Here is a 22,534-nt window from a genome sequence, read left to right on the forward strand (position 1 = left end):
CAATCTAGACAAATCATGAAGATTAAAGTGGAAAATAAAATCATCTCAACAGATAAAGAAATAATGGAGGAGTTCGGGAAATATTACAAACAATTATACTCAAAAGATTGTATAGATAAAGAAGAAATAATGGCCTATATAAATAAATTTAAGTTTCAGAAAGTGGATGAGGAAACAAGGGATCAATTGAATAAAGAGATATCAGAGGAGGAAATTGAGAAGGCAATTCAAAAGATGGACCCAGACAAAGCTCCGGGTCCAGATGGATATACAGCTGGATTTTATAGAACATTTAAACAAGAATTGATACCTTTATTAAAAAAGGTATTAAATGAAGTGATGACTGAACAGAAAATTCCAGAAACTTGGACGAAGGCAGAAATAGTACTGATTCATAAAGAAGGAACCTGTGAGACGGAGATTAAAAATTACAGACCAATTTCTTTATTAAATACGGATTATAAGATTTTGGCGAACATATTGGCAGAGAGAGTAAAAAATTTCTTAAGAAACTGGATTGAAGAAGACCAAACAGGATTTCTACCAAATAGATTTATGAAGGATAACATAAGGCTAGTATTGGATCTAATAGAATATTATGAACAGAATCATCAAAAAGAATTTGCCATACTAGCCTTGGACGCAGAGAAGGCTTTTGATAACCTAAATTGGGATTTCTTTAAGATATTAATACAAGAACTGGACATGGGAGATAAATTTACTAACGCAATAAAAGCGATATATGATTTACAAAAGGCTAAACTAAGAATAAATGGTCAAACGACAGAAGAGTTTGATATTCTGAAGGGAACTAGACAGGGATGTCCCCTGTCCCCACTTATATTTATAATGGCATTAGAACCATTAATGAAGGCAATAAGAGAAGACCAAATGATACAGGGATCCAAAGTTGGTAAATATGAATTCAAGATAAGAGCCTTTGCGGACGATGTACTTGGGATAATGGAAGAACCAAGTAAAAATATATTAAGATGGATGCAGAAGATAAAAGAGTTTGGGTCAGTTGCAGGATTTAAAATCAATATGTCAAAAACAAAGTTATTAACGAAAAATGTAGAAAAGAGAAAACAAGATATGATTAAAGAGCAAACAGGTCTGGAAATAGTCAAGAAATTTAAATATTTAGGAGTATGGATCACGACAAAAAATGGACAATTACTAAAGAATAACTATGAAGAAGTCTGGAAAAAAATACAAAAGGACTTACAAAAGTGGATACATCTGAAGTTGTCACTTTTAGGCCGTATATCTTTGATTAAGATGAATGTATTACCGAAATTGATGTTCCTTTTTCAAAACCTCCCGATAATTAGAAGCCAAACACTTTTTATAAAATGGAAAAAAGAAATATTGAAATTTATATGGGCCGGAGGAAGACCAAGAATAAAGTATGATAATTTGATTGATAAGAAGAATAGAGGGGGTCTGGGCCTCCCAGATTTTAAAGCATACCATGACGCATGTGCGTTGATATGGATAAAGGATTGGATATTGTTGAACAAAGAAGACTTCTTAAATATAGAAGGAAATGACTTAAGAGTAGGATGGCATGCTTATTTATGGTACGAAAGGGAAAAGAAAGAAAAGAGTTTTGGTAACCACTTTGTGAGAGCATCCCTATTAAGAGTATGGCAAAAATATAAAAGACATCTTTATTCTAAAACACCTTTATGGGTCTCTCCTATGGAGGCAAATCAGCGAAGACTTTTAGGATGGAGAAAATGGCCAACCTACAAAGATTTGTTAAATAAAGATACAAACAATGTTAAGACTTATGAGGAATTAAAACAAAAATTTTCTAATATTACTTGGTTACATTATATGCAAATTAAAGAATATTACAATCAAGATACAAAAATTGGCTTTTCTTGGGAGGAAACAGCATGGGATAAAATTTTAAAATTAGAAAAGAAAGTGATATCGAATATTTATAACATATTACTTACCTGGCTGACTGAAAAAGAACAGGTTAAAAACTGTATGATAAAGTGGGCTCAAAATTTAAGAAGACCAATTCAAATGAGGGAGTGGGAACAGATGTGGAACAAAAAATTAAAATATACATACGCAATGGATTTAAAAGAAAATTGGATAAAAATGTTCCACAGATGGTACACCACACCGAAACAATTGGCTAAAATGTACAAAACAGTTTCTGATAAGTGTTGGAAATGCCTGGAACAGGTTGGCTCCTTCTACCATATGTGGTGGACTTGCAAAGAAGCAGTAAAGTTTTGGAGGGTAATTCATGAAGAGACACAAAAGATTTTAAAAAGAACATTTATAAGAAAACCGGAGTATTATTTGTTAGGTTTTACAGATTTAAATCTACAACTGACGGAACAAGAGGATAAACTTTTTACATATATGACGACTGCCGCTAGAATTGTTTTTGCTAGAGAATGGAAGAAAGACTCAGCACCACCCGTACAGGAATGGGTGGAAAAAATCAGAGAAATAAAGGACATGGATGAATTGACTTTTTTGTTGAAGAAAAATACAGGTATGATACCAAGAAGAACGAATTGGGATAATCTCCATGAATATCTGGACAATTTGGGAAAATAAGAAACAAGAGAGACAATTTCTTTTTGAACTTATTTTATATTTTTGAATAATAAGAAGATATGATCCAAGAAGATGGAATGGAAGTCAGTTTTTTCTTCTTCTTTTTTTGTGTGTTTTTGGTGTAATATTGTAGATTTTTCTATTTTTTTCCCTTTTTATTTTTTTTATTTTTTTTATTTTTTTTAGGGGTTGTTTGGGATTTTAGTATATATTTTTTGTTTCTTCTTTTTTCTCCTTTTTTCTTTATTTCCTCACTTTCCTATACTTTATTGTTCTCACTCTTTCGTTGTAATCTATATAAAAATTAATAAAATTCTAATTAAAAAAAAAAGAATTGTTTCAAGTACAGAATTAGTTTTTTAAATCTATATATAAAAAATCCAAAAGGGCGTCGTTAGGGGCCACAAAATGTGAAAAACCCTGGACGAAAAATCACCAAACTTGGCGTACGCATACCTCAAACCACAAGGTATGCAGAACACTCATCACAACTCTAAAAAACATAACAACAAACTCACAATTACACAACCAAACGGAGCATGCGCAGAGGCGTCCCAGCACAAGTCGCCCAGCGCGCGAACTTGGCCGCACCACGCCCCCTCCGCACAAGCCACGCCCCCTCCCATCGCTGCCCCGCCCCTGCCCCATGCCAAACCGAGCATGGCCTAGGCGCTGACGCTGAAGCCCTGGCCTGGGAGTGGGAGCTCGCTCGCCTGTGTGCGTTGGGGGCCAGCCTGATGCACGTGTGGCGTGGGGTCTGTCCACCTTCCATGGGCCTGGACAGCTGGTGGCCTTCCCGGGGCTGGACCAGTGGAGGCTGCCCGGGAGGCCCCTTTGTGGCCTGCCCAGGAGAGGCTGTGACCCGCCTCCCCCGAGGACAGCCCTTCGGCCTCCACCATGCCCAGCCCAGGCCGCCCCCACACACCGACATCTGGCTCCAGGGAAGGAAGGATGCCGCCATCGGGGACGATGAGGAACAGGAAGGAGGGAAGGAAGCGGGTAAGGAAAGGAAGGACAAATGAGGGGAAGGGGTGTAAATTGGAAGGAAGGAAGGAAAGAAGGAAACAAAGAAGAAAAGTGGGAAGGGGAATGGAAAGTGTAGGAAGGAAGGAAGGAAGGAAGGAAGGAAGGAAGGAAGGAAGGCTGGTATATCAGAGAAGAAAGGTAGAAAATAAACAAAAGGAGGGAAGGGGAAGGGAGGGTGTATGAAAAAAGGAAGGAAGGAGAAGTTGTGAAAGTATATGAGGGAAGAAAGGTAGAAAAGAAAGAAGAAAGAGAGAGTAGGAGCATGGAAAAGAAGGGAGAAAGGAAGGAAGGAAGAAGAAAGGAGCGGAATGGAAGGTGTAGGAACAAAGGAAAGGAAGGAAGAAAGGACAGAAGAAAAGGGAAGGGAGGAAAGAAAGCAAATGAAGAAGAGAAAGGGAGGGAAGGAAGGAAGGAAGGAAGGAAAGAAAGAAAGAAAGAAAGAAAGAAAGAAAGAAAGAAAAGGAAGTATGGAACTACAGAGCGAAGGAAGGAAGGAAAGAGAAAGAGAGGGAAGAAAGGAGACAAAGAGGAAGGAAAAGAAAAAGGGAGGAGGAAGGAAAGAGGTACAGAAGGAAGGAGGAGAGAAGGAAAGAAAAAGGGAAGGGAGGAAAGACGCAGCAAAGGAAAAAGAGAAAGAAGGAGAGAAAGACACAGGGAAGGAAAGAAATAAGGAGAAGGAAGGATGAAAGCAAACAGCTAAGGAAGGAAGTAAACAGGTAGAGAAGGAAGAAAGGAAAGAAGAAAACGGAATGAAGGAAGGAGTGAAAGAAGCAGAGAAAGAGGGAGAGAAGGCTGGCCACAGCAACGCGTGGCGGGTAAAGCTAGTACTGTATAAATTGATACATGAAACATAAATTAATTTCATGTTTAGACTTGGGTTCCATCTCCAGGAAATCTCATTATGCATGGATATGCAAATGAAAACATTCCAAAATTTGAAAAAATCCTGAATCCAAAATGTTTCTTTATTCCTCCCCATTTCATTCTCACAATAATCCTGTAAGGTCTAGACAGAAGAACATGAGTTAGCCTGAGTTTATCCTGTAAATTTTAGTCGGGACTAGAACCAAGAGTATGCAAATCCCAGTCCAGCATTCTTAACTATTCATTGCTGAATTATTTTTGTATATGTGTGTATGATCACCCATCATCTATCAGTGGGCAAAGCCCAACGTCACAACTTTTCCAGTGTGGTAGGACATGTGGTAGCACACACACACACACACACACACACACACAAAGACATTTGGTAATGACCTGGATCAGAAGCCAACTATTAATTGTGGAAAAACTCCTTTTCAACATTAAGTAAATTATTGCCTCTTTTGAAAATTTGGCAAAGTTAAAAAAAATCTCCAAAATATGTCTTTAAAATTTGAAAAGATTATTGTGTGCTGTGTATTATAAAAAAAGTGCACAAGTATTTGGTTCTGGAGCAAAACTATACCTATTCTGACTCTGCCTGCAGGCATTTTCAAATAAGGATGTAACATTTTCCACCCAGCTATATCTCATCAATCTGATATGATAAAGATGTCTGAGAAGTTGCAGCAGAAAATGAATGACCAAAGTTAAGGTTCTGGTTATCATTATGACTATGAAGAACATTGATCTCATAAAATATATTTTATAGATCATGCATCATCTATCAGTGGGCAAAGTCCAAAATCATCTTTTTTTTAAGGTGTTGTAAGGTGGCTGGTTAGAGACAAAGCATCCACATCCACTCCTCCTGAAGGACTTCATCACACTTATCAATTTAAGAGTCCTAGGAAGCTTGCCAGCCAGTTGAGGAATTGATGGGCATGCAGCCCATCACATGATGTCCCTCAACTTCTGGCAGAGGCCCGTCCCCCCAATCAGTATGGAAGCCTGCTAGGATGCTTCCTCATCAACACAGGAAGGCTCCCGTGTTCTGCTGGCTCCAGCATACTTCTGCTCTGGTTGGGTAACACTTCCCTCATGTGATGGGGAAAGTGTCATCACGCCTGCCATTTCCCCATGTTTGTTGGCAAAACAGCAGGGGGGAGGGTGAAATAATTTCAGAAGTCTTTTGTGTTGTATATGTTCTGGACCAGAAACTGAATGAAGGTAACCCTGAATTAAAATCACATGATATCCTTAGATTCTCAGGGACCCACTGCCACCTAACTTAAATTCCCTATCTACAAAATGGGAATGATTTGGACTTACTTTCCAGTATGTACAAAGAATGAATAAGTATTATAAATGACCCTGGTTGTATAAATGACCCTGATTAATGTTATTTAACAAAATTAATAACTAAGAAACTGGACATGTTTAACCAAACCCATTAAGGGAGCAGAGAGATCAGTCTCTTTTCAATTAAAAATGTGTGACCCCCCCCCCATATCAATCATGAAAAATAGAAGTTGTTTCATTACTCAGGAGATCTATGAAAACAAAGGTGCTCTAACAACATGATATGTTGATTCCAAATATAGGGCTTAAGACATGGTTCAAGAAATCAACAGGAAAGTAGTTTGGGCATAACAAAGGTTCCTTCCCCCTCACCACAATATTTACATAGAACATATATATATACTAGGCCTGTGCAATCAATGAAAAATTGTTTCAATACCCATTATACAATTAGGGGGTGCCAGCGAGTCATTTCTAAAGTGCATCTAAAATATTGTAAGTGTCTGTTTCATTACTATAATGAAAGTAACAATTTTTAGAGCTCTTGGGGTGAAACTTGCTACAATGGTTAAAAAAAATTACTACTGTTACCCCCTCCCCCAAGTTTTAGAAAGTTTCACTCACCTATTGTGTTTTTTTTTGGTCAAAACAATAAATATTTTTTAGCTGTCATGACTGGCTGGAGTGGAGAGGGGTGGGTGGGGTTTGGTGGGGTGGAGGCCACACTTGAAGGACAAGTGTTTCCTGACTGAAACAACTTGTTGTGTGGTTTTTGGCTCAATGCACACATTTAGCATGGCAGTAGCCCTTGAAAATATGGCAAGAAAGGCTTGTTCCACACTGAAACAACTTGCTGTGTGCTTTTTGGCTCAATGCCCACAGATAGTACAGCAGTAGCACTAGAAAATGTGGCAAAAAAGTCTTGGTGGTTGTTGGCTGCCAATGCATACAAATAGATCAGCAGTGCACTCAGGAGCCCAGGAGCCCTCAAAAATTTTCTAAAATGTAGCAAAAACATACAACAGTTGTAAGGCAAAAGGTGCCCACCCATCCCAAAAAAGAATAAACAAAGCAAGCAAGCAGTGCCTGCTAGTGTCTCAGCTAGAAAGCTAAAACTTAGGAAGCTAGTCTCCTTCCTTCTCTCTCTCACCAGAGCAATGCCTGCCTGCCTATAATACTACCCTGCCTGCCTGCAAAGCTAAAATGAACCCAGCCTGGAGCTCTTTCAATTTCCCTGTCTGATTGCAAATGGAGGCTACAGCATGGCACTCAGGAATTTAAAGAGCAATGGCTGTGGCTCCACCTCCTCTCCCCCATCCCTTAGAATCATAGAATCATAGAATCAAAGAGTTGGAAGAGACCTCATGGGTCATCCAGTCCAACCCCCTGCCAAGAAGCAGGAATATTGCATTCAAATCATCCCTGACAGATGGCTATCTAGCCCCTGTTTAAAAACTTCCAAAGAAGGAGCCTCCACCACACTCCGGGGCAGAGAGTTCCACTGCTGAACGGCTCTCACAGTCAGGAAGTTCTTCCTCATGTTCAGATGGAATCCCCTTTCTTGTAGTTTGAAGCCATTGTTCCGCGTCCTAGTCTGCAAGGAAGCAGAAAACAAGCTTGCTCCCTCCTCCCTGTGACTTCCTCTCACATATTTATACATGGCTATCATATCTCCTCTCAGCCTTCTCTTCTTCAGGCTAAACATGCCCAGCTCCTTAAGCTGCTCCTCATAGCGCTTGTTCTCCAGACCCTTGATCATTTTAGTCACCCTCCTCTGGACACATTCCAGCTTGTCAATATCTCTCTTGAATTGTGGTGCCCAGAATTGGACACAATATTCCAGGTGTGGTCTAACCAGAGCAGAATAGAGGGGTATCATTACTTCCCTAGATCTAGACACTAGGCCTGGGTAACAACGGAAAAATTTGTTTCTAAAATCGATTCGTTTTTTGGGGGGTTTTGCGTTTCGTTATTTAAAATAATTACAAAATTTTCCTTTTAAAAAGTTCGATATTTACGAAATTTTGTAAATGTGAAAAAAATACAAAACATTAACGAATCGATTTCCGAAACAATAACGAATCGATTCGTTAATGGCGGACGCGACCGCGAAATACGCTAAAAAACCTCTAAAAACTTCTGAAGCTTCCCTCTCCCTCTGTTGTTGACTGTTGGTATGATATTATAATTTTTTTTCACTAATTAAACAAAAAACAACCATAAAACTTGCCCCAGACATGCGGAAATAATAACGAAACGACCTCAAAACAATAACAAAACGAATACAATAACGAAATACGAAGCATTTACAAAACGTATTTAAAAATTCGGTTTTTAAAAAAATTGCTCCAGAATGGTTTGTTATCGTTTTGTAATTTAAAAAATTAACGAATTATTAACGAATTACGAATTAATGAAACGAAACCGCCCAGCCCTACTAGACACTATGCTCCTATTAATGCAGGCCAAAATCGCATTGGCTTTTTTTGCCGCCACATCACATTGTTGGCTCATGTTTAACTTGTTGTCCATGAGGACTGCAAGATCTTTTTCACACGTACTGGTCTCGAGCCAAGCATCCCCCATTCTATATCTTTGCATTTTGTTTTTCCTGCCAAAGTGGAGTATTTTGGGCATGATTGGCTGAGAAGCATGGCAAAATATTTGGCTTTGCCTCCTGGTAGTGTTTGGTTGCTCTGTGAATTAAACCTACATCACAGAGAGTGACAATGTTTACATAGCAAAAAATACCATGTAAAAGTTTCAATTCTTAAATTATTAGCATGAATAATTCTCATCACATTGCATGTAAAAATCTAACAAATTAGATCCAACTTATGATAGACAATTGAAATTTTGCACAGCCCTAATATATGTATACAGTGGATATTTCTGAATATGTTTGGAATCCTTCGTCTAGTAGGAATGGTGAGATCTGATGTTTTAATTTCTGTTGCCTCAGTCCTTTCAACAAGACAGGAGTGTTTGTTTTGGCAGGCAAGAACAAATACTACTTTTTTTTCTTCTTTTATAAAAAAGATACTGAAAATAGCACCTTTTGCAAAGAATATTTTCAATCTGAGAATAATTCTATCAAAAGAAAATGCGTTTTTACATCAACAGACTCAGCGATTTATGTGAAGAAAATAGCATTTCTTGTATAGAAAAGAGCATCTTCTGCACAGAAAAAATCTTTAATTTTTGGGGAGGGAGAATAGTATTGTTATATTAGTTTGATGTTGTGCCTTACAATGTAATAATTGGTTCCTTTATAAAATAAAAGGAAACATGTTTCCTGCAAAAAAATAGAAATGTGCTGACATATTGTTTTTCATTAAGAAAATGCAATTTTCGGGATCCCCATCTAACAATACAAATACATTGAAACAGAATACTGTGAAGATGCTTTTCTATGTTGCATTCTCTTCGGTCGGGCAGGCATGTAGCTGGGGGGGGGGGAGGGGCTTGGGGAGCTTCAGCCCCCCCCCCCCCCAATTCTCATGGTGGTCTGTGAAAAGGCCTTACTGGTACATTTAGACTGTTATGTTTATTCATATCATGATCTGTCACCATGCTCAATATATCTCATATGCATGGGGGTATTGGGGTAACGATACAAAAGGTTTGCTAGGGTAGACCCTCTTTCACTCAGACTCAGCCCCCCCCCCGAATCAAACTCAGCGCCTCCCCCCCCCCCCCCCCCCGAATCAAAATCCTGGCTACAGGCCTGCGGTCGGGCATCCTGAAACTTAAGAAACTTATTTTTTAGAGAATTTTTCAAATATTTTCCCATCCTTACAAGTAACATATTTATTGTGTCACACAGAGTTTTACCCCCAAACCTCCCTGTCTTAATTTTATCTTATTTTATCTCTAAAGGTGAATTTGAGAAAGTGTTTGCTGCAATAAAAGAAGCAAGATATACTAGGAATTATCAGTAAAGAAGTGAAAGAGTTTCACTCATCTAAGAATTGCCAGTTTTCCCATTTTGAAGGAGTTCTTTACCAATCTCCCTTCTCTCATGCCAAAATCCAATCCTTTTTCTAGTTTACACATAAATCAAAAGTGATATTGTAAATTTAAACCCTATGTTACCAAAGTGTCCTTGACACAATTCAAAAAGTAACAAAGAAATGTCAAGAGATTATTAAATCCAAGCATCACAGAAATTCAGCTGTCTTCAGCTTTTGACTAAATGAAGGGCATAATTTACTGAAAGAGCAGGGAAGGTTACACTAATTTAGTATCTTGGGACAATATCCTTTCAAGTTCAACCCTGTTCCTTTCTATGGAATTATATTTTAAAAGGATTTCTTCCCCTGGAGTCAGATTGTAAATTATGAAGGCTTCAAAGGAATTGTTCTCCAAAAACTTTCATGGCGATTGTCTAGTAGTGTGACGATTACAACCCTTATGTGCAACTGTACCAATCTACTGACACACGCAAACCTCTGCAGTGTTAGATTACGGTATTTCTGTTACCCAAGTACAGAAAACCAATAATGTAAATCCATCAATAGAATTCTTAAATTCTGCCAGTGACTCAGGAAAATAGCAGTACTGCCTATAACCTTGCACATTACTGTGCTGGTTAATATTGTTTCCTGACAGGTGGCTGAATAAATAACCATCTGCTGAGAAAAGGGATATTACTTTTCAAATTGCTTATTCTTTTTTGTATTTAAGAGGCTGGTTTGAAAAAGAATTTTGAAAAGAAGATGACTTTATTAAGCATAACCATATTCTTTGCAGATCTTTAGATGTCTGTATATGACAATATGGGTTTGCTTTACAATAGAAAGGGAGAAAATGACATTTGTAAGGCACCTTGCCTTCCAAACAGCATCCAGTCTTCAAAATGGAGAAATTCTTGAACTGGCAAAAGCCTGTCTCATCAATTAAAGTCATAACATTTCCATTGTTTTTGAAACCTAGCCCACAATATTGGACAAATAAAATATAGGATCTTGAAAGCTTCTTGGTATTTTTCATTTGACATTTGATCCCTTTCTCATCACTTACCTAAAGTGTATGCAAAAATAAATGAGCAGAGTGTAGGAAAATTTTGTCTACAGATCAGGAGTAGCAACCTTCATTATGGATGTAGGGCAAGTAAAATGGATGTAAATATTCATAAATATTTAATATTCATTCAACTCTGGTGGACCCAGCTGACAATGATTATGTAACTTATTGAAGAGCTATATTTTTATATTTTATACTTTATATGAATTTAACTGATTAATTGTACCATCTTAGATGCCTGCTTGACAGATTTACACTTTTAGCCAAGTTGTCCAGTTGTATTTTCAAAGGCGTTCATGGCTGGAATCACTGGGTTATTGTAGGTTTTTTGGGCTGTGTGGCCATGTTCTAGAAGCATTATCTCCTGATGTTTCACCTGCATCTATGGCAGGGATCCTCAGCGGTCGTGCGGTCCAGTTGTGTTTTTAATAGTATGTGTAATATTTTATTTTTTAATTTTTATAGCATATAATGTTTGTGGCTGTTGTTTTTGTTTTTGTAAGCCACCCTGAGTCCCTCTGAGGTGAGAGGGTGGATGAGAAATACATTTATTGTTGTAGTTGTAGTTGTAGTTGTTGTTGTTTGGAAATATAGCATTTATATTTTAAAAGAATATAACTCTCTAAATAAATGAAAATTCCATCCCTTTGAAACATCATGAGCAATCTGTGCCAGTGCAAAGAAGTTCATGGGATACCTGTATATAAACATGAGAGCGTATCTCCTTTGCACAACAACTCAGTGAATCCATTATGAGTCCATTATGTTTCTTCTAGGCCTGGGTAACAACGGAAAAATTTGTTTCTAAAATCGATTCGTTTTTTGGGGTTTTTTGCATTTCGTTATTTAAAAGAATTCCGAAATTTTCCTTTTAAAAAGTTCGATATTTACGAAATTTCGTTATTATTAACGAATCGATTCGTTAAAATGGCGGACGCGATGCTAAATGCTCTACAAACAAAATCATTTCATAAAATAAATCAAATAAAATAATCAAATAGAATAAGATATTAAGATATTAAATAAAAAAGTAATAAGATAAAGTAGCCAAAACTGAGTCAAATAATATAATGAAATAAACAATAATATAATAATAAAATTTAAATAAATATAAATAATAATAAATAATAATAATGTATAAATAATAATAATAAATATTAATAATAAATAATAAATAATATAAAATTATATAATATATATAATATAAAATTATATAATATAATAATATATTATTATATATATTATTATATAAATGAAATAAATAATAATATAAATATTTAATAATAATAATAAAATAATAATAATAAAAATAATATATAAAATTAAATAAGGAGCACTGTAAGCACTTTGTGTTGGCAAAAGGGCCGCACTGGTTGGAACTACAGAAATAAAGTGCTCGCCCTGTAGTGGGGCGAAAACAGCCACAACAACTGGGTGAAACAGGGACAAACACACACACAGGCAGAGCAGCAAGCAATGCCTCCCCGCTGCTCCCAGCTCCTTAAACCGCCCTCGCTCTCCCGAGTCCCAACACACAGCAATGAATGAATGCAAGCAAGCAAGCAAGCAAGCCTCCCGCACCTCCCGTCTCCTCGCCTTCCCAGCCCAAACTGAGCAATGCGGCCACGCGGAGCCGCTTTTAAAGGGCAGCCCGCCCAATCAGAATGAGACACGGTGCTTGGGAGCGCCGGATTGGCTCCCAGCGCACCCAGCATCCTCCATCCTTAAACGTCATTTCCGAAACGGGCGGAAGCTCGTAAAAAAGATGGAGGATGCCGTTTTGGTATTGAAAAACACTTCCGGGTTTGAAAATATATTTCAATATCATTTTGTAAATGAAAAAAATAACGAATAATTAACGAATTACAAAATTAATAAACGAAACCGCCCAGCCCTAGTTTCTTCACACTTGAGAAATAGTATTCATGCTGCTACGGCGGATAACATCACTGCATTTTCTCTTCAAAGTGATATAGAACTCCTCAAAGCTAGTTCACTTTTTTCACTTTTGTTGGCCTCATCACAGCATTATACTGATATGCATTTTGGCAGACAAAATTTAATATATTTTAGCATCTCTTCTCTGATTAAGGGATGAATCATTGCAAGAACATTGCACTCCTATGCCAATGCTGACTATGAAATGTACACATGTTATCCCGTTCAAATGCCAAATTCCACATTAAACTCATGCAGTTATCCTAAGACAATCAAAGCACCTGAGCTTAACCTATATCACAGAATAACAATGTATTATGGAAGTAGAATCAAATACTAAATACCTAAAGGTACCAAATCTCATTTAATCTTGGAAGCTAAGCAATGTCAGACCTAGTTAGCACTTGAATGGGAGACTGCTAATGAATACCAAGCATTTTCTATTTTTTGTGCAAGAAACAGAATGTTCTGTGTGGAAATATTTCAGTGTAGAAGTACTAACATTTTCTGCACAAAACAATCACATGCCAATCTTGAACTGCAAAACCTTTTATCACTCCATAATTTTTCTCAGCAAGGTTTCTCTCAGCATTTGAAAAACCTGTGTTGGGGACCATTTACCCCCATATTTTCATATATCGTATTCCTTCCATACCTAGTAATCAGAAAACTATAAATGTTCAACTTCTCAACAGCAGGTGGAAGAAGCAAAGTTATACCTTCATTTCTATTTATTCCCAATCCTCCTGGTGTTTTAAATTGTATCTAGTTGAATGACACAAACAAGAAAATATTATACAAAGTGTAGTCATCCCCAAACACAAGCAAGGAAGGACATTCCTTAAATACATTGGCATGGACTGGTAGTGGTAGTAGTTTGTCTATTGATGGATAGAGTGGTGGCTGCAAGAAGATAGCTGGAGTCTTCACAATAAGTTAAGACATGAGTTGGTGATGGAGGGGATGAGTTCCCGTTTTCCCTTTGAGACATAAAGAGAACAGATTTTATTTATTTATTTGTCATGTCAGGGCAACCAGTCAATTGTATTACATTTCTAACAAAACAAAACAAACAAACAGACAGACAGACAAAACAAAATTTGCGAGTTTGGTAGTTGATTAAATGTCCTTTGACCAGTATCTGGTCACTTGGAGTGCTTCTGGTGTTGCTGCTAGAAGTTCCTCCATTGTGCATGTGCAGGGCTCAGGTTGCATTGCAGCAGGTGGTCAGTGGTTTGCTCTTCTCCACACTCACATGTCTTGGATTCCTCTTTGTGGCCCCATTTCTTGAGGTTGGCTCTGCATCTCGTGGTGCCAGAGCGCAGTCTGTTCAGTGCCTTCCAAGTGGCCCGTCTTCTGTGTGCCCAGGGAGGAGTCTCTCATTTGGTATCAGCCAATGGTTGAGGTGCTGGGTTTGAGCCTGCCACTTTTGGACTCTTGCTTGCTGAGGTGTTCCAGCGAGTGTCTCTATAGATCTTAGAAAACTATTTCTTGATTTAAGTCGTTGATGTGCTGGCTGATACCCAAACAAGGGATGAGCTAGAGATGTCACTGCCTTTGTCCTTTCACTATTGGCTGCTACTTCCCGGCGGATGTCAGGTGGTAAGCAGTGTAATTTCTCCAGTGGCGCAGGCACCCCGTGATAATGCAGTATGTCTCATTAAGAGCCACATCTACTGTTTTAGTGTGGTGAGATGTGTTCCACACTGGGCATGTGTACTCAGAAGCAGAGTAGTATAGCGCAAGGGCATATGTCTTCACTGTGTCTGGTTGTGATCCCCAGGTTGTGCCAGTCAGCTTTCGTATGATATTGTTTCTAGCACCCACTTTTTGCTTGATGTTCAGGCAGTGCTTCTTGTAGGTAAGAGCATGGTCCAGAGTGATTCCTAGGTATCTGGGTGCGCTGCAATGCTCCAGTGGGATTCCTTCCCAGGTGATCTTCAGAGCTCGGGATGCTTCTCTGTTCTTGAGATGAAAGGCACATGTCTGTGTTTTGGATGGGTTAGGGATCAGCTGGTTTTCCCTGTAATAGGCAGTAAGAGCACCTAGAGCTTTGAGAGCTTCTGTTCTACCATCTCAAAGCTCCCTGCTTGAGCAGTAATGGCATGATCATCAGCATAAATGAAACTCTCTGTCCCTTCTGGCAGTGGCTGGTCATTTGTGTAGATGTTGAACATGGATGGAGCAAGCACACTCCCCTGAGGCAGGCCGTTCTTCTGTTTCTGCCATCTACTTCTCTGGCCCTGGAACTCAACAAAAAAGCTCCTGTTTTGTAGCAGGTTTTCTATGAGGCAGGTGAGGTGGTCATCCTTTGTGATATTATGCATCTTTCTCAGGAGGAGGTGGTGGTTCCCAGTATCATAAGCTGCTGACAGGTCTATGAAGACAGCTCCTGTGATCTGCTGCCTTTCAAAGCCATCTTCTATGTGCTGAGTCAGGTTCTGCACTTGCGATGTGCAGCTATTGCCTTTCCTGAAGCAGAATAGATAATATCCCCTCTTGTCTTGGGAGCATGAAGAGGAAGATGACAACTCCCTCTTCACCTTGCAGTCCCTATGTAACCTCTGAGGATAGGAAGGGAAGTTATATTTATGTTTTAAAATGATAATGGGTTTAATTTCACAATGTCCTTTCTCACCACCTTCAAAACTGAAAAAGGAATTTGGATCTGCAGTCTCAGAGGAGAGCACAGTTAAATCCTCTCTTTAAAAATCCTGCCAAGAAAACTTCACGACAGCATCTTCATAAGCTTTAGGGTTGCCATAATTCAGAAATGATTTTAAAGCAAACAACAACAAATCCACCTATTTAATTAGAGTTATGTACTACACAAGTTTCCAGGATGTCTCATATTGTCCCTGTCTTCATGAGTGAGAATGAAGTATATTATCTTCTCTGCAAGAAATTATCAGATCATGCATTTTTAATCCCCAAATGTTTAAAACCCAGAATATAAAGATCTGGTGTTGGAGTCCACAGCACAATTCTTTCCAATTCTGGCAAGGACAGGTCTTAACTGATCTGAGAAAGTCATTGAAGAGCAAGAAAAATAACATGGTGACATTAAACATTTCCATACAGAAATTGCAGTGAAATGAGAGTTGTCATTTAAAATGTTAAACTGGTACACTTCAAAAAAGAAATGGCAATTTATTCATTAAGCTTTGAACTTCAATGTACATTTCTCTGGTGCTTTTAAACATTATCCTCCACAGTCTCTAAATGTTACTGGAGAAAGCTTGAACTCCTTTCCAGTATCAGTGCTATCACAATGGTGAAAAATTTTCAGACCAGGTCTATAGAGAACATATTGCAGCATGAGATAACAGAACAATTTATTCCAAAGTACAGAGTTCCCATTAAAATGACATTATGAGTTGAGATAAAAATGGTGAAAGGAATTCAATGCTAGTCTTTCATCTGCAACAGATTTTATTTATTAAAGAAAGATTAAAGGGAGGGTTTCTGCTGCAATTGCACTGAGTGTTTAGAAAAAATCCTTTCCCCTTTATGATCATAATCTATTTGTGGTCTAGTCATCACACTGCTTACTCTATATACATGATAAAAATGTGAGTGATCAATGAACTTCAATGGTATTAATGTAAAGTTCAGAATGTGTGGGAGATTCCTTCTATATGTGAAGTAATTATAATATAAAAATATGATGCTAAAGTAGTAAAATCTCTAACATTTGAATGGTTCATTATCACAGGTTTGTTGCGGGACTGATATAAAGATGTAAGAAATTGTTATAGCTTGCAGTAAGCCCTTCTCATCCTATGTGTACTAAGTCTAGAAGTAACAAAACACATCTTTCTAAGTTCTCAGATAACAACAGCCTGTTTCCATGTCTACCAAGTCTCTTCTTAAAACAGTGTTCTCACAGACCAAGGAACTCAACCCTGAGCTCTCAGATAAATAAGAAAGCAAAATGGTACAGAGAAGAGGAGAGAAAAATAGGAGAGGTTTTTTGCCCACCTCCACTCCTACATCTCAACTCAGGGGGGAGTTGAAGTAGTTTTCTCCTCTTCACACTCAACATATCCAAACTTCTTCCAGACTGAAATTCTTAGGACACATCAACTACTACTGGCTAGAAACAGTCTACTCAGTGGCATATCCAAAGTATAAAGGGACAACAGAACTGAAGATGATATAAGACTGTGTATAACATCTCTCTCTCTGCCTAATAATGGAAATAAGTACATGGTTTCAAATGCATTAATTAGTAAAACGTTCAGGTTTAAATCCATGTGTGTTATTCCATATACAGGCTTATCCAAAATGCTTGAGACCTGAAGTATTATGAATAATGAATAATCTCCCATAACCTTGTGGAAATCATACTCTCTCAGCCTCAGAAGAAAGCAGTGAAAACTCACCCCTGAACAAATCTTGCCAAGAAAACCTCTTAGGATCACCAAATGTCAGAAACAAAGGCACACAACAGCAAAAAATAACTTGCTTTTAGCCAAAGAATATTGTGCAGAGCAAATTAGGTGGCGAGCCTTCGCACAACAACAACTAGCAGGGAAGAAGGAGCTGAACTAAGGTAAAGACCTTCTGGAAAGTCTGCAAGTTTCAGCAATAAATCAAGCTTTGCCCATTGTAGCAAACTGCTCAATTCATAGCAGAGCTGGAGATCTGTACATAATCTCCTGATGGAGAGAAAAATCAGGGAATAAATAAAATAAACAACAACAACAACAACAATAATTTCCCTCTTGCCTACAGCCGGGGACCATGAAAACTGAAGAATGTTCACTCTGCCAGTAAATAAGCTATGAAAACTGAAGACTCATGGCCATAACCTGAGATCTTGCAATCATATTGCTGAAGATGAGAAAGCAGGTTCGTATTTTTTACATTCTACTTGTATGCCAAACAAATAAAATCTGTTTGTTTGTATCAGTTGAAATGTCTAAAAAGAACTGAAGATTTTACATCATGTTTCTTGCACATCCACAAAACTAATGAGGCAGCCCAACAGCAGACAAATGGCAATACAAATAGAATGTTCACAGAAGGAACAGTAGTTGCAATATTTCATAACCACATTATGAAGTTCAGCTAAGAATGATATAATCAAGGAAAGTCCTCTTTCCAACATATAGTTCCTATTTCAAAGAATCATTTCCATGTGTTGACTACACCTGCATATCTTTTCACATCAACAAAACACGGTTTACTAAATGCAGGTATATGTGATGCAATCTTAACTTAAAATTGCACTGGCTGAATGGGGTTAGGATACCATGAGGCCACCTGTCAATGAATTCTAGTTAGGCCTACAGGAATCTTCTCAAGGGTAGGCTTTCTCAGGTGGGCACCCAATATAACGTCCCTCCATGGAAAAAAAATATGGGAATGGGGCAGAGATCAGTTAAAATTCCTCAGTTCTCCTGAGAAGATCTTACAGTGAGCCTTTTAACAAATTGTTTTCAATGATAAAAGGCTTTTAAAGTTAAAGATCCACCAGGAAAAAAATCCACTACTTATTTTTTTTCTTATCCCCCTCCAGAACAACCCTCTATAAAACATTGATCTATGTGTAATACTACTTTCTCTTAGAATTATGTTTAAATGGCAATTAAGTTATAATGAATACAGTATTTTTTAAATATACAATAGTTTAAAATCTGGTAAAACTTCACATGATCGAAGCAGAATCAATATTTTTCACCCAAAGGAAGAATAAACATCCTTGTAGAAATGAAATTCTCACAAAACATCTCTAATTAAGGCCTAGTATCAGAATTTGCTATTTATCATCTTTCCTTAAAAGTGAGCAGCACTGGGAATAGAAGAGAATAAAAGAGAAATACTGTGAAGATCAGAAATTCCTTTTTCCTTAGTCTGAGGGGAGGGGGTGTAAATGATTTGTTAAAATATTTGTCTGTTGGCTTTTAGCCTGCTGTGACATGCAACAGATGAAAACATTTTTAAAAGTCTAAAGGCAAGCTAAAACATGTTATTTTGAAAAGTTTTAAAAACATACAAAAAGATCTAAAGGACATGGGAAGCAGTGTAATTTGGTTATAGTTAGTCACACTTGGGACTTCATCCCACAGTGTGACTACACATTCACGAAATGGCAACCCATGGGGCCCTTCACCCAATGCAAGTTTCAACCATGGGGCTGAAGTATTTTGCCATTTCTAAAGTGTTGGTTTCCCCAACAATTGATAAGCCATTGACTTATTTTTAAATTCCCTGTGTAGAGATTGGCAAAATGGCCAATTTCCCCATGTGATATTAATCCCTGTTGCCCACTTGTAAATAAAATGATGATGTCATGGGTGGAAGGAGCCAAAATGCCAATTTCCCCAATTTTAAACTTGTCTTACTATCACCAATGCAGAGGCTTGGAGAAAGATCAGAATTAATTTAAAACCACTTCTTACAATCCGAAGGGATTAAAAAAAAGATAAATAATCAACATTCTGGAGTGGCAATGAGAAAAAACTAATCTCTACTAGGGTTGTGCAGAGATCTGTTTTTCAATACAGGCTTCAGTTGTTTTGGTTCTTTCAGCTCTTTTGGACAGTGATAAAAGCAAGGGCTCTCTCACCATTTTTTCCCTGCTGCAACAGAGCACGTGGCTGCCAAAAATGTGGTTTCTTTTGGCTACACGCGGAGTGCAGGGAGGGAGGTTACCCCACGTGCGCAGATTTCCATGTGAGGCTGTGAGCCCTGCTATCTGCATGAGCCAATCAGAAGAATAAAGCTCTTACATGCTAGCTAGCTCTGTGTTCTAACTCAGTACCATCACTGCTCTTAGAATCTTGCTTTTGGACTCAATTCTAATCTTTTAATTTGGCAATTTCATTTATGAGCTCTGAAAGGGCATTTGGGGAATGTTTGTTTAAATATTGGGTTGGTTTACTGAAGGAAAGGGAGCCTTACCCCCATGAGACCCCATGGGGAGAATTAAATTCATCTGCAGCTCTCATAGAAAGATATGTGTTCTAACACTGAGGCTTGGGAAGGAAAACAGCCCATAGAAGTGTCTTAACACTGGGGCTTGGAAGGAAAGTAGCCCACAGAAGTATTTTAGCACCAAGGCTTGGGAAGGAAAGCAGCCCATAGAAGTTTTAACATCAGGGCTTGAAAGGAAAACACTGGGGTTTCAGAAGAAAAGAATTCCATAGAAGTTTTGACATGAGCCTTGGAAAGTATGATGGGAACCAGCCAGTTTGGTGGCTGAAGAAGGGTAGAGTCAGCATATCCCATTGAATTTGAAGAGGTAGGCCTCATTGAAGGATATAAGAGGTAAGGATCTCAGAAAGGATGGTTTTTTAACCTGCTGACTTAAACACGGGACTCATTGAAGGAAACAAGGGAAAATATTCCAGAGAGGGTAGTTTCTTATGTCCGATGTCCTACAAATGATGGAGAGGGGAGCCTCGTTAAGTTCTCCAATGGGACAATGGGATGAATATTCCTGGATCTTTCAGGTGCCAAGCTAAAACAGGCTTCTTTCCATATGCTGATTTCGGGAGGCTCCTGAAAACAGATCTGGCTGCCCACTGTCGCAACTCAGGATAGATTCACCTTGCTCAAGACACCACCACACACCAAGGCTGTAGGTTTTTTAGTTTATTGAAGAAAAAGCAAAATCAAAAACAGAAGTAAAGTTGCAAAAGTTCAATAGCCCAAAACAGAGTCTTAAATGCCAAGGCAAAGTTCCCAAGATCCAGAGGCAAATAACATGTAGTATATTCCTTTAGCATCGGTTAAACAAGAATCCATGGCAGCATGACAAAGTCCGCAAGAAATCAAGAGCAAAATCAAAGTCCCAAAGAGCTAGAAGCTTTCTCCAAAAGCCGAGATAATTTCAGAGAAGTTAACAGGGCATAATCAACATTGCACTGACAACAGACAGACTTCAATCAGATCGTTAAATATGTTTCTCCAATATGAAAGCATTACGTTGACCTCGAATTTCACATTTGTTGGCAAGGCGCACACTTCGGCAAACCCTTAATTGCAAACGGTCCTCCCTAATCAAATCTCCATCTTCAAGGCTGGATCCCTCATTATCCTGAGACTGGTCTCCCTGGGAACTGAGAGGCCCTGAATTCCCGGCCGACTCTGCTGACTCATCCACCTGCAGCTGTGAAGTTTCATTATCTTTATCTAAAACAACATTCCTTTCCCTGGAGAACAGAAATGCCATCTCTTCTTCAGAATCAACACTGTCTGCCTCAATAACAGGAACAGGTTCAGAAATCTGTAGCCCATCATCCTCCTCGTCCTGAGGAAACTCAGGCTCAGAAAGCGCAGGCTCCAAGTGAGCCACAACACCCACCAAAATTCAAATAGCAAAAATGGATTGCAGTCCAGCCAAATTGCACAACGTTAATCTCTACCATGTGATGGCAAATAAAATGGATGAATCCTCAAAAAAGCAGAGAAAAGGGGAAGGTGTGATGAGGGTAGAAAGTTCATCAGTTTAATTTCCAAATGATGCACTACAAAGCTCAAGGGAAAACCAATAATCCAAAGGCTTTACTTAACCTGTGGGATGAAGTGGTTTCTGAAGAAGTTCCTAAACCAGGGTGAAGTGAAATCCTCTTCTATTGACCCATTTGACCTCAAGATGCAGGCATTCAATTCTAGCCAGAGAGGAAGTTATTCCTTTTGGATGCTGCCCCCTAACATTTTAAAGCTTTTATATGTCAAAACCATGCTAAAATTGAGCATGGACATAATTGGGATACCGGTGTAGTTGATACCACATATCAACACACACCAGTCAACAACCTGACTGCTTTCAAACATTTCTCAATATTTTTCAAAGCCAACAGCGATCGGAATCTATTATAGTAATTTAATCAGGACATATTGGAGGCATGAATCTCTCTGCTTGAATTTAACTTCCTTGGGGTGTAAAACTGCTGGTTTACCAATTGAAGCTGAGCAAACTCCTTCTGGAAATAGCTTATGTGTGGCTATCCTGAAGCATTATAGGGTCCAAGACTACTTTCAAGCTGAAAATCTGGTATTTTAAAGACAGATATACTCCTTAGGCCTTTGAAAGACAAACAGGAGGAGGAGTCCCTTTAAAACTGAGAATTTAAGATTGAAGATAAGGTTAAAGGATTTCCGTTGACATTAAGTCCAGTCGTGTCTGACTCTAGGGGGTGGTGCTTATCTCCATTTCTAAGCCAAAGAGCCGGCATTGTCCGTAGACACCTCCAAGGTCATGTGGCCAGCATGACTGCATGGAGTGCTGTTACCTTCCCGCCAGAGTGGTGCCTATTAATCTACTCAAATCTACCCTACTATTAATCTACTTAAAGAAAGGTACCTTTCTATCTATATAGATATTTATCTAGCTTCATATATAATCACTCAGCATAATGAAGACACTCATCCTCTGAACCTCAGATTAAACTCCCCATCAGTTTCTGCAGAGGGATGGTACTGTGTTTTCTGGAAGCTCAAAGGTTGATAATTATAAGACAATCCCCTACTCTGTTCTGAAGCTTGTGAGAAAAAGGACAGGAATCACTACGAGACAGTATTCCCAAGTCCTATGAAATGGACAGAGGTATATTTTTTCCAACCTATTTATTCCTTGATTCAGGCCATATTTTTTAGAATGTCCTGGATTAGATATAATCAAACCACCTTGGCTTTCTATTATGTGCCTTAATAGGAAAGACCATTTGGTCTATAGAATTCAACTGGGAGGGAACCACAGATCAGTAAAACTATATATTTTCATTACGTAAGATCCTAAAGTATTATTCTGAACATAATACTGGTGACAAAGATAATTACT

At 38.4% G+C, this 22,534-nt stretch overlaps 1 pseudogene; it reads left to right on the top strand.

The window, feature by feature from the left end:
• The first annotated feature begins 3,128 nt into the window (after positions 1-3,128).
• The window catches only part of LOC137094749 (targeting protein for Xklp2-like), a 153,726-nt pseudogene continuing 134,320 nt past the window's right edge, over positions 3,129-22,534 (top strand).

This window comes from Anolis sagrei, chromosome 3 (assembly GCF_037176765.1).
Source record: "Anolis sagrei isolate rAnoSag1 chromosome 3, rAnoSag1.mat, whole genome shotgun sequence".
Lineage (NCBI taxonomy): Eukaryota > Metazoa > Chordata > Lepidosauria > Squamata > Dactyloidae > Anolis > Anolis sagrei.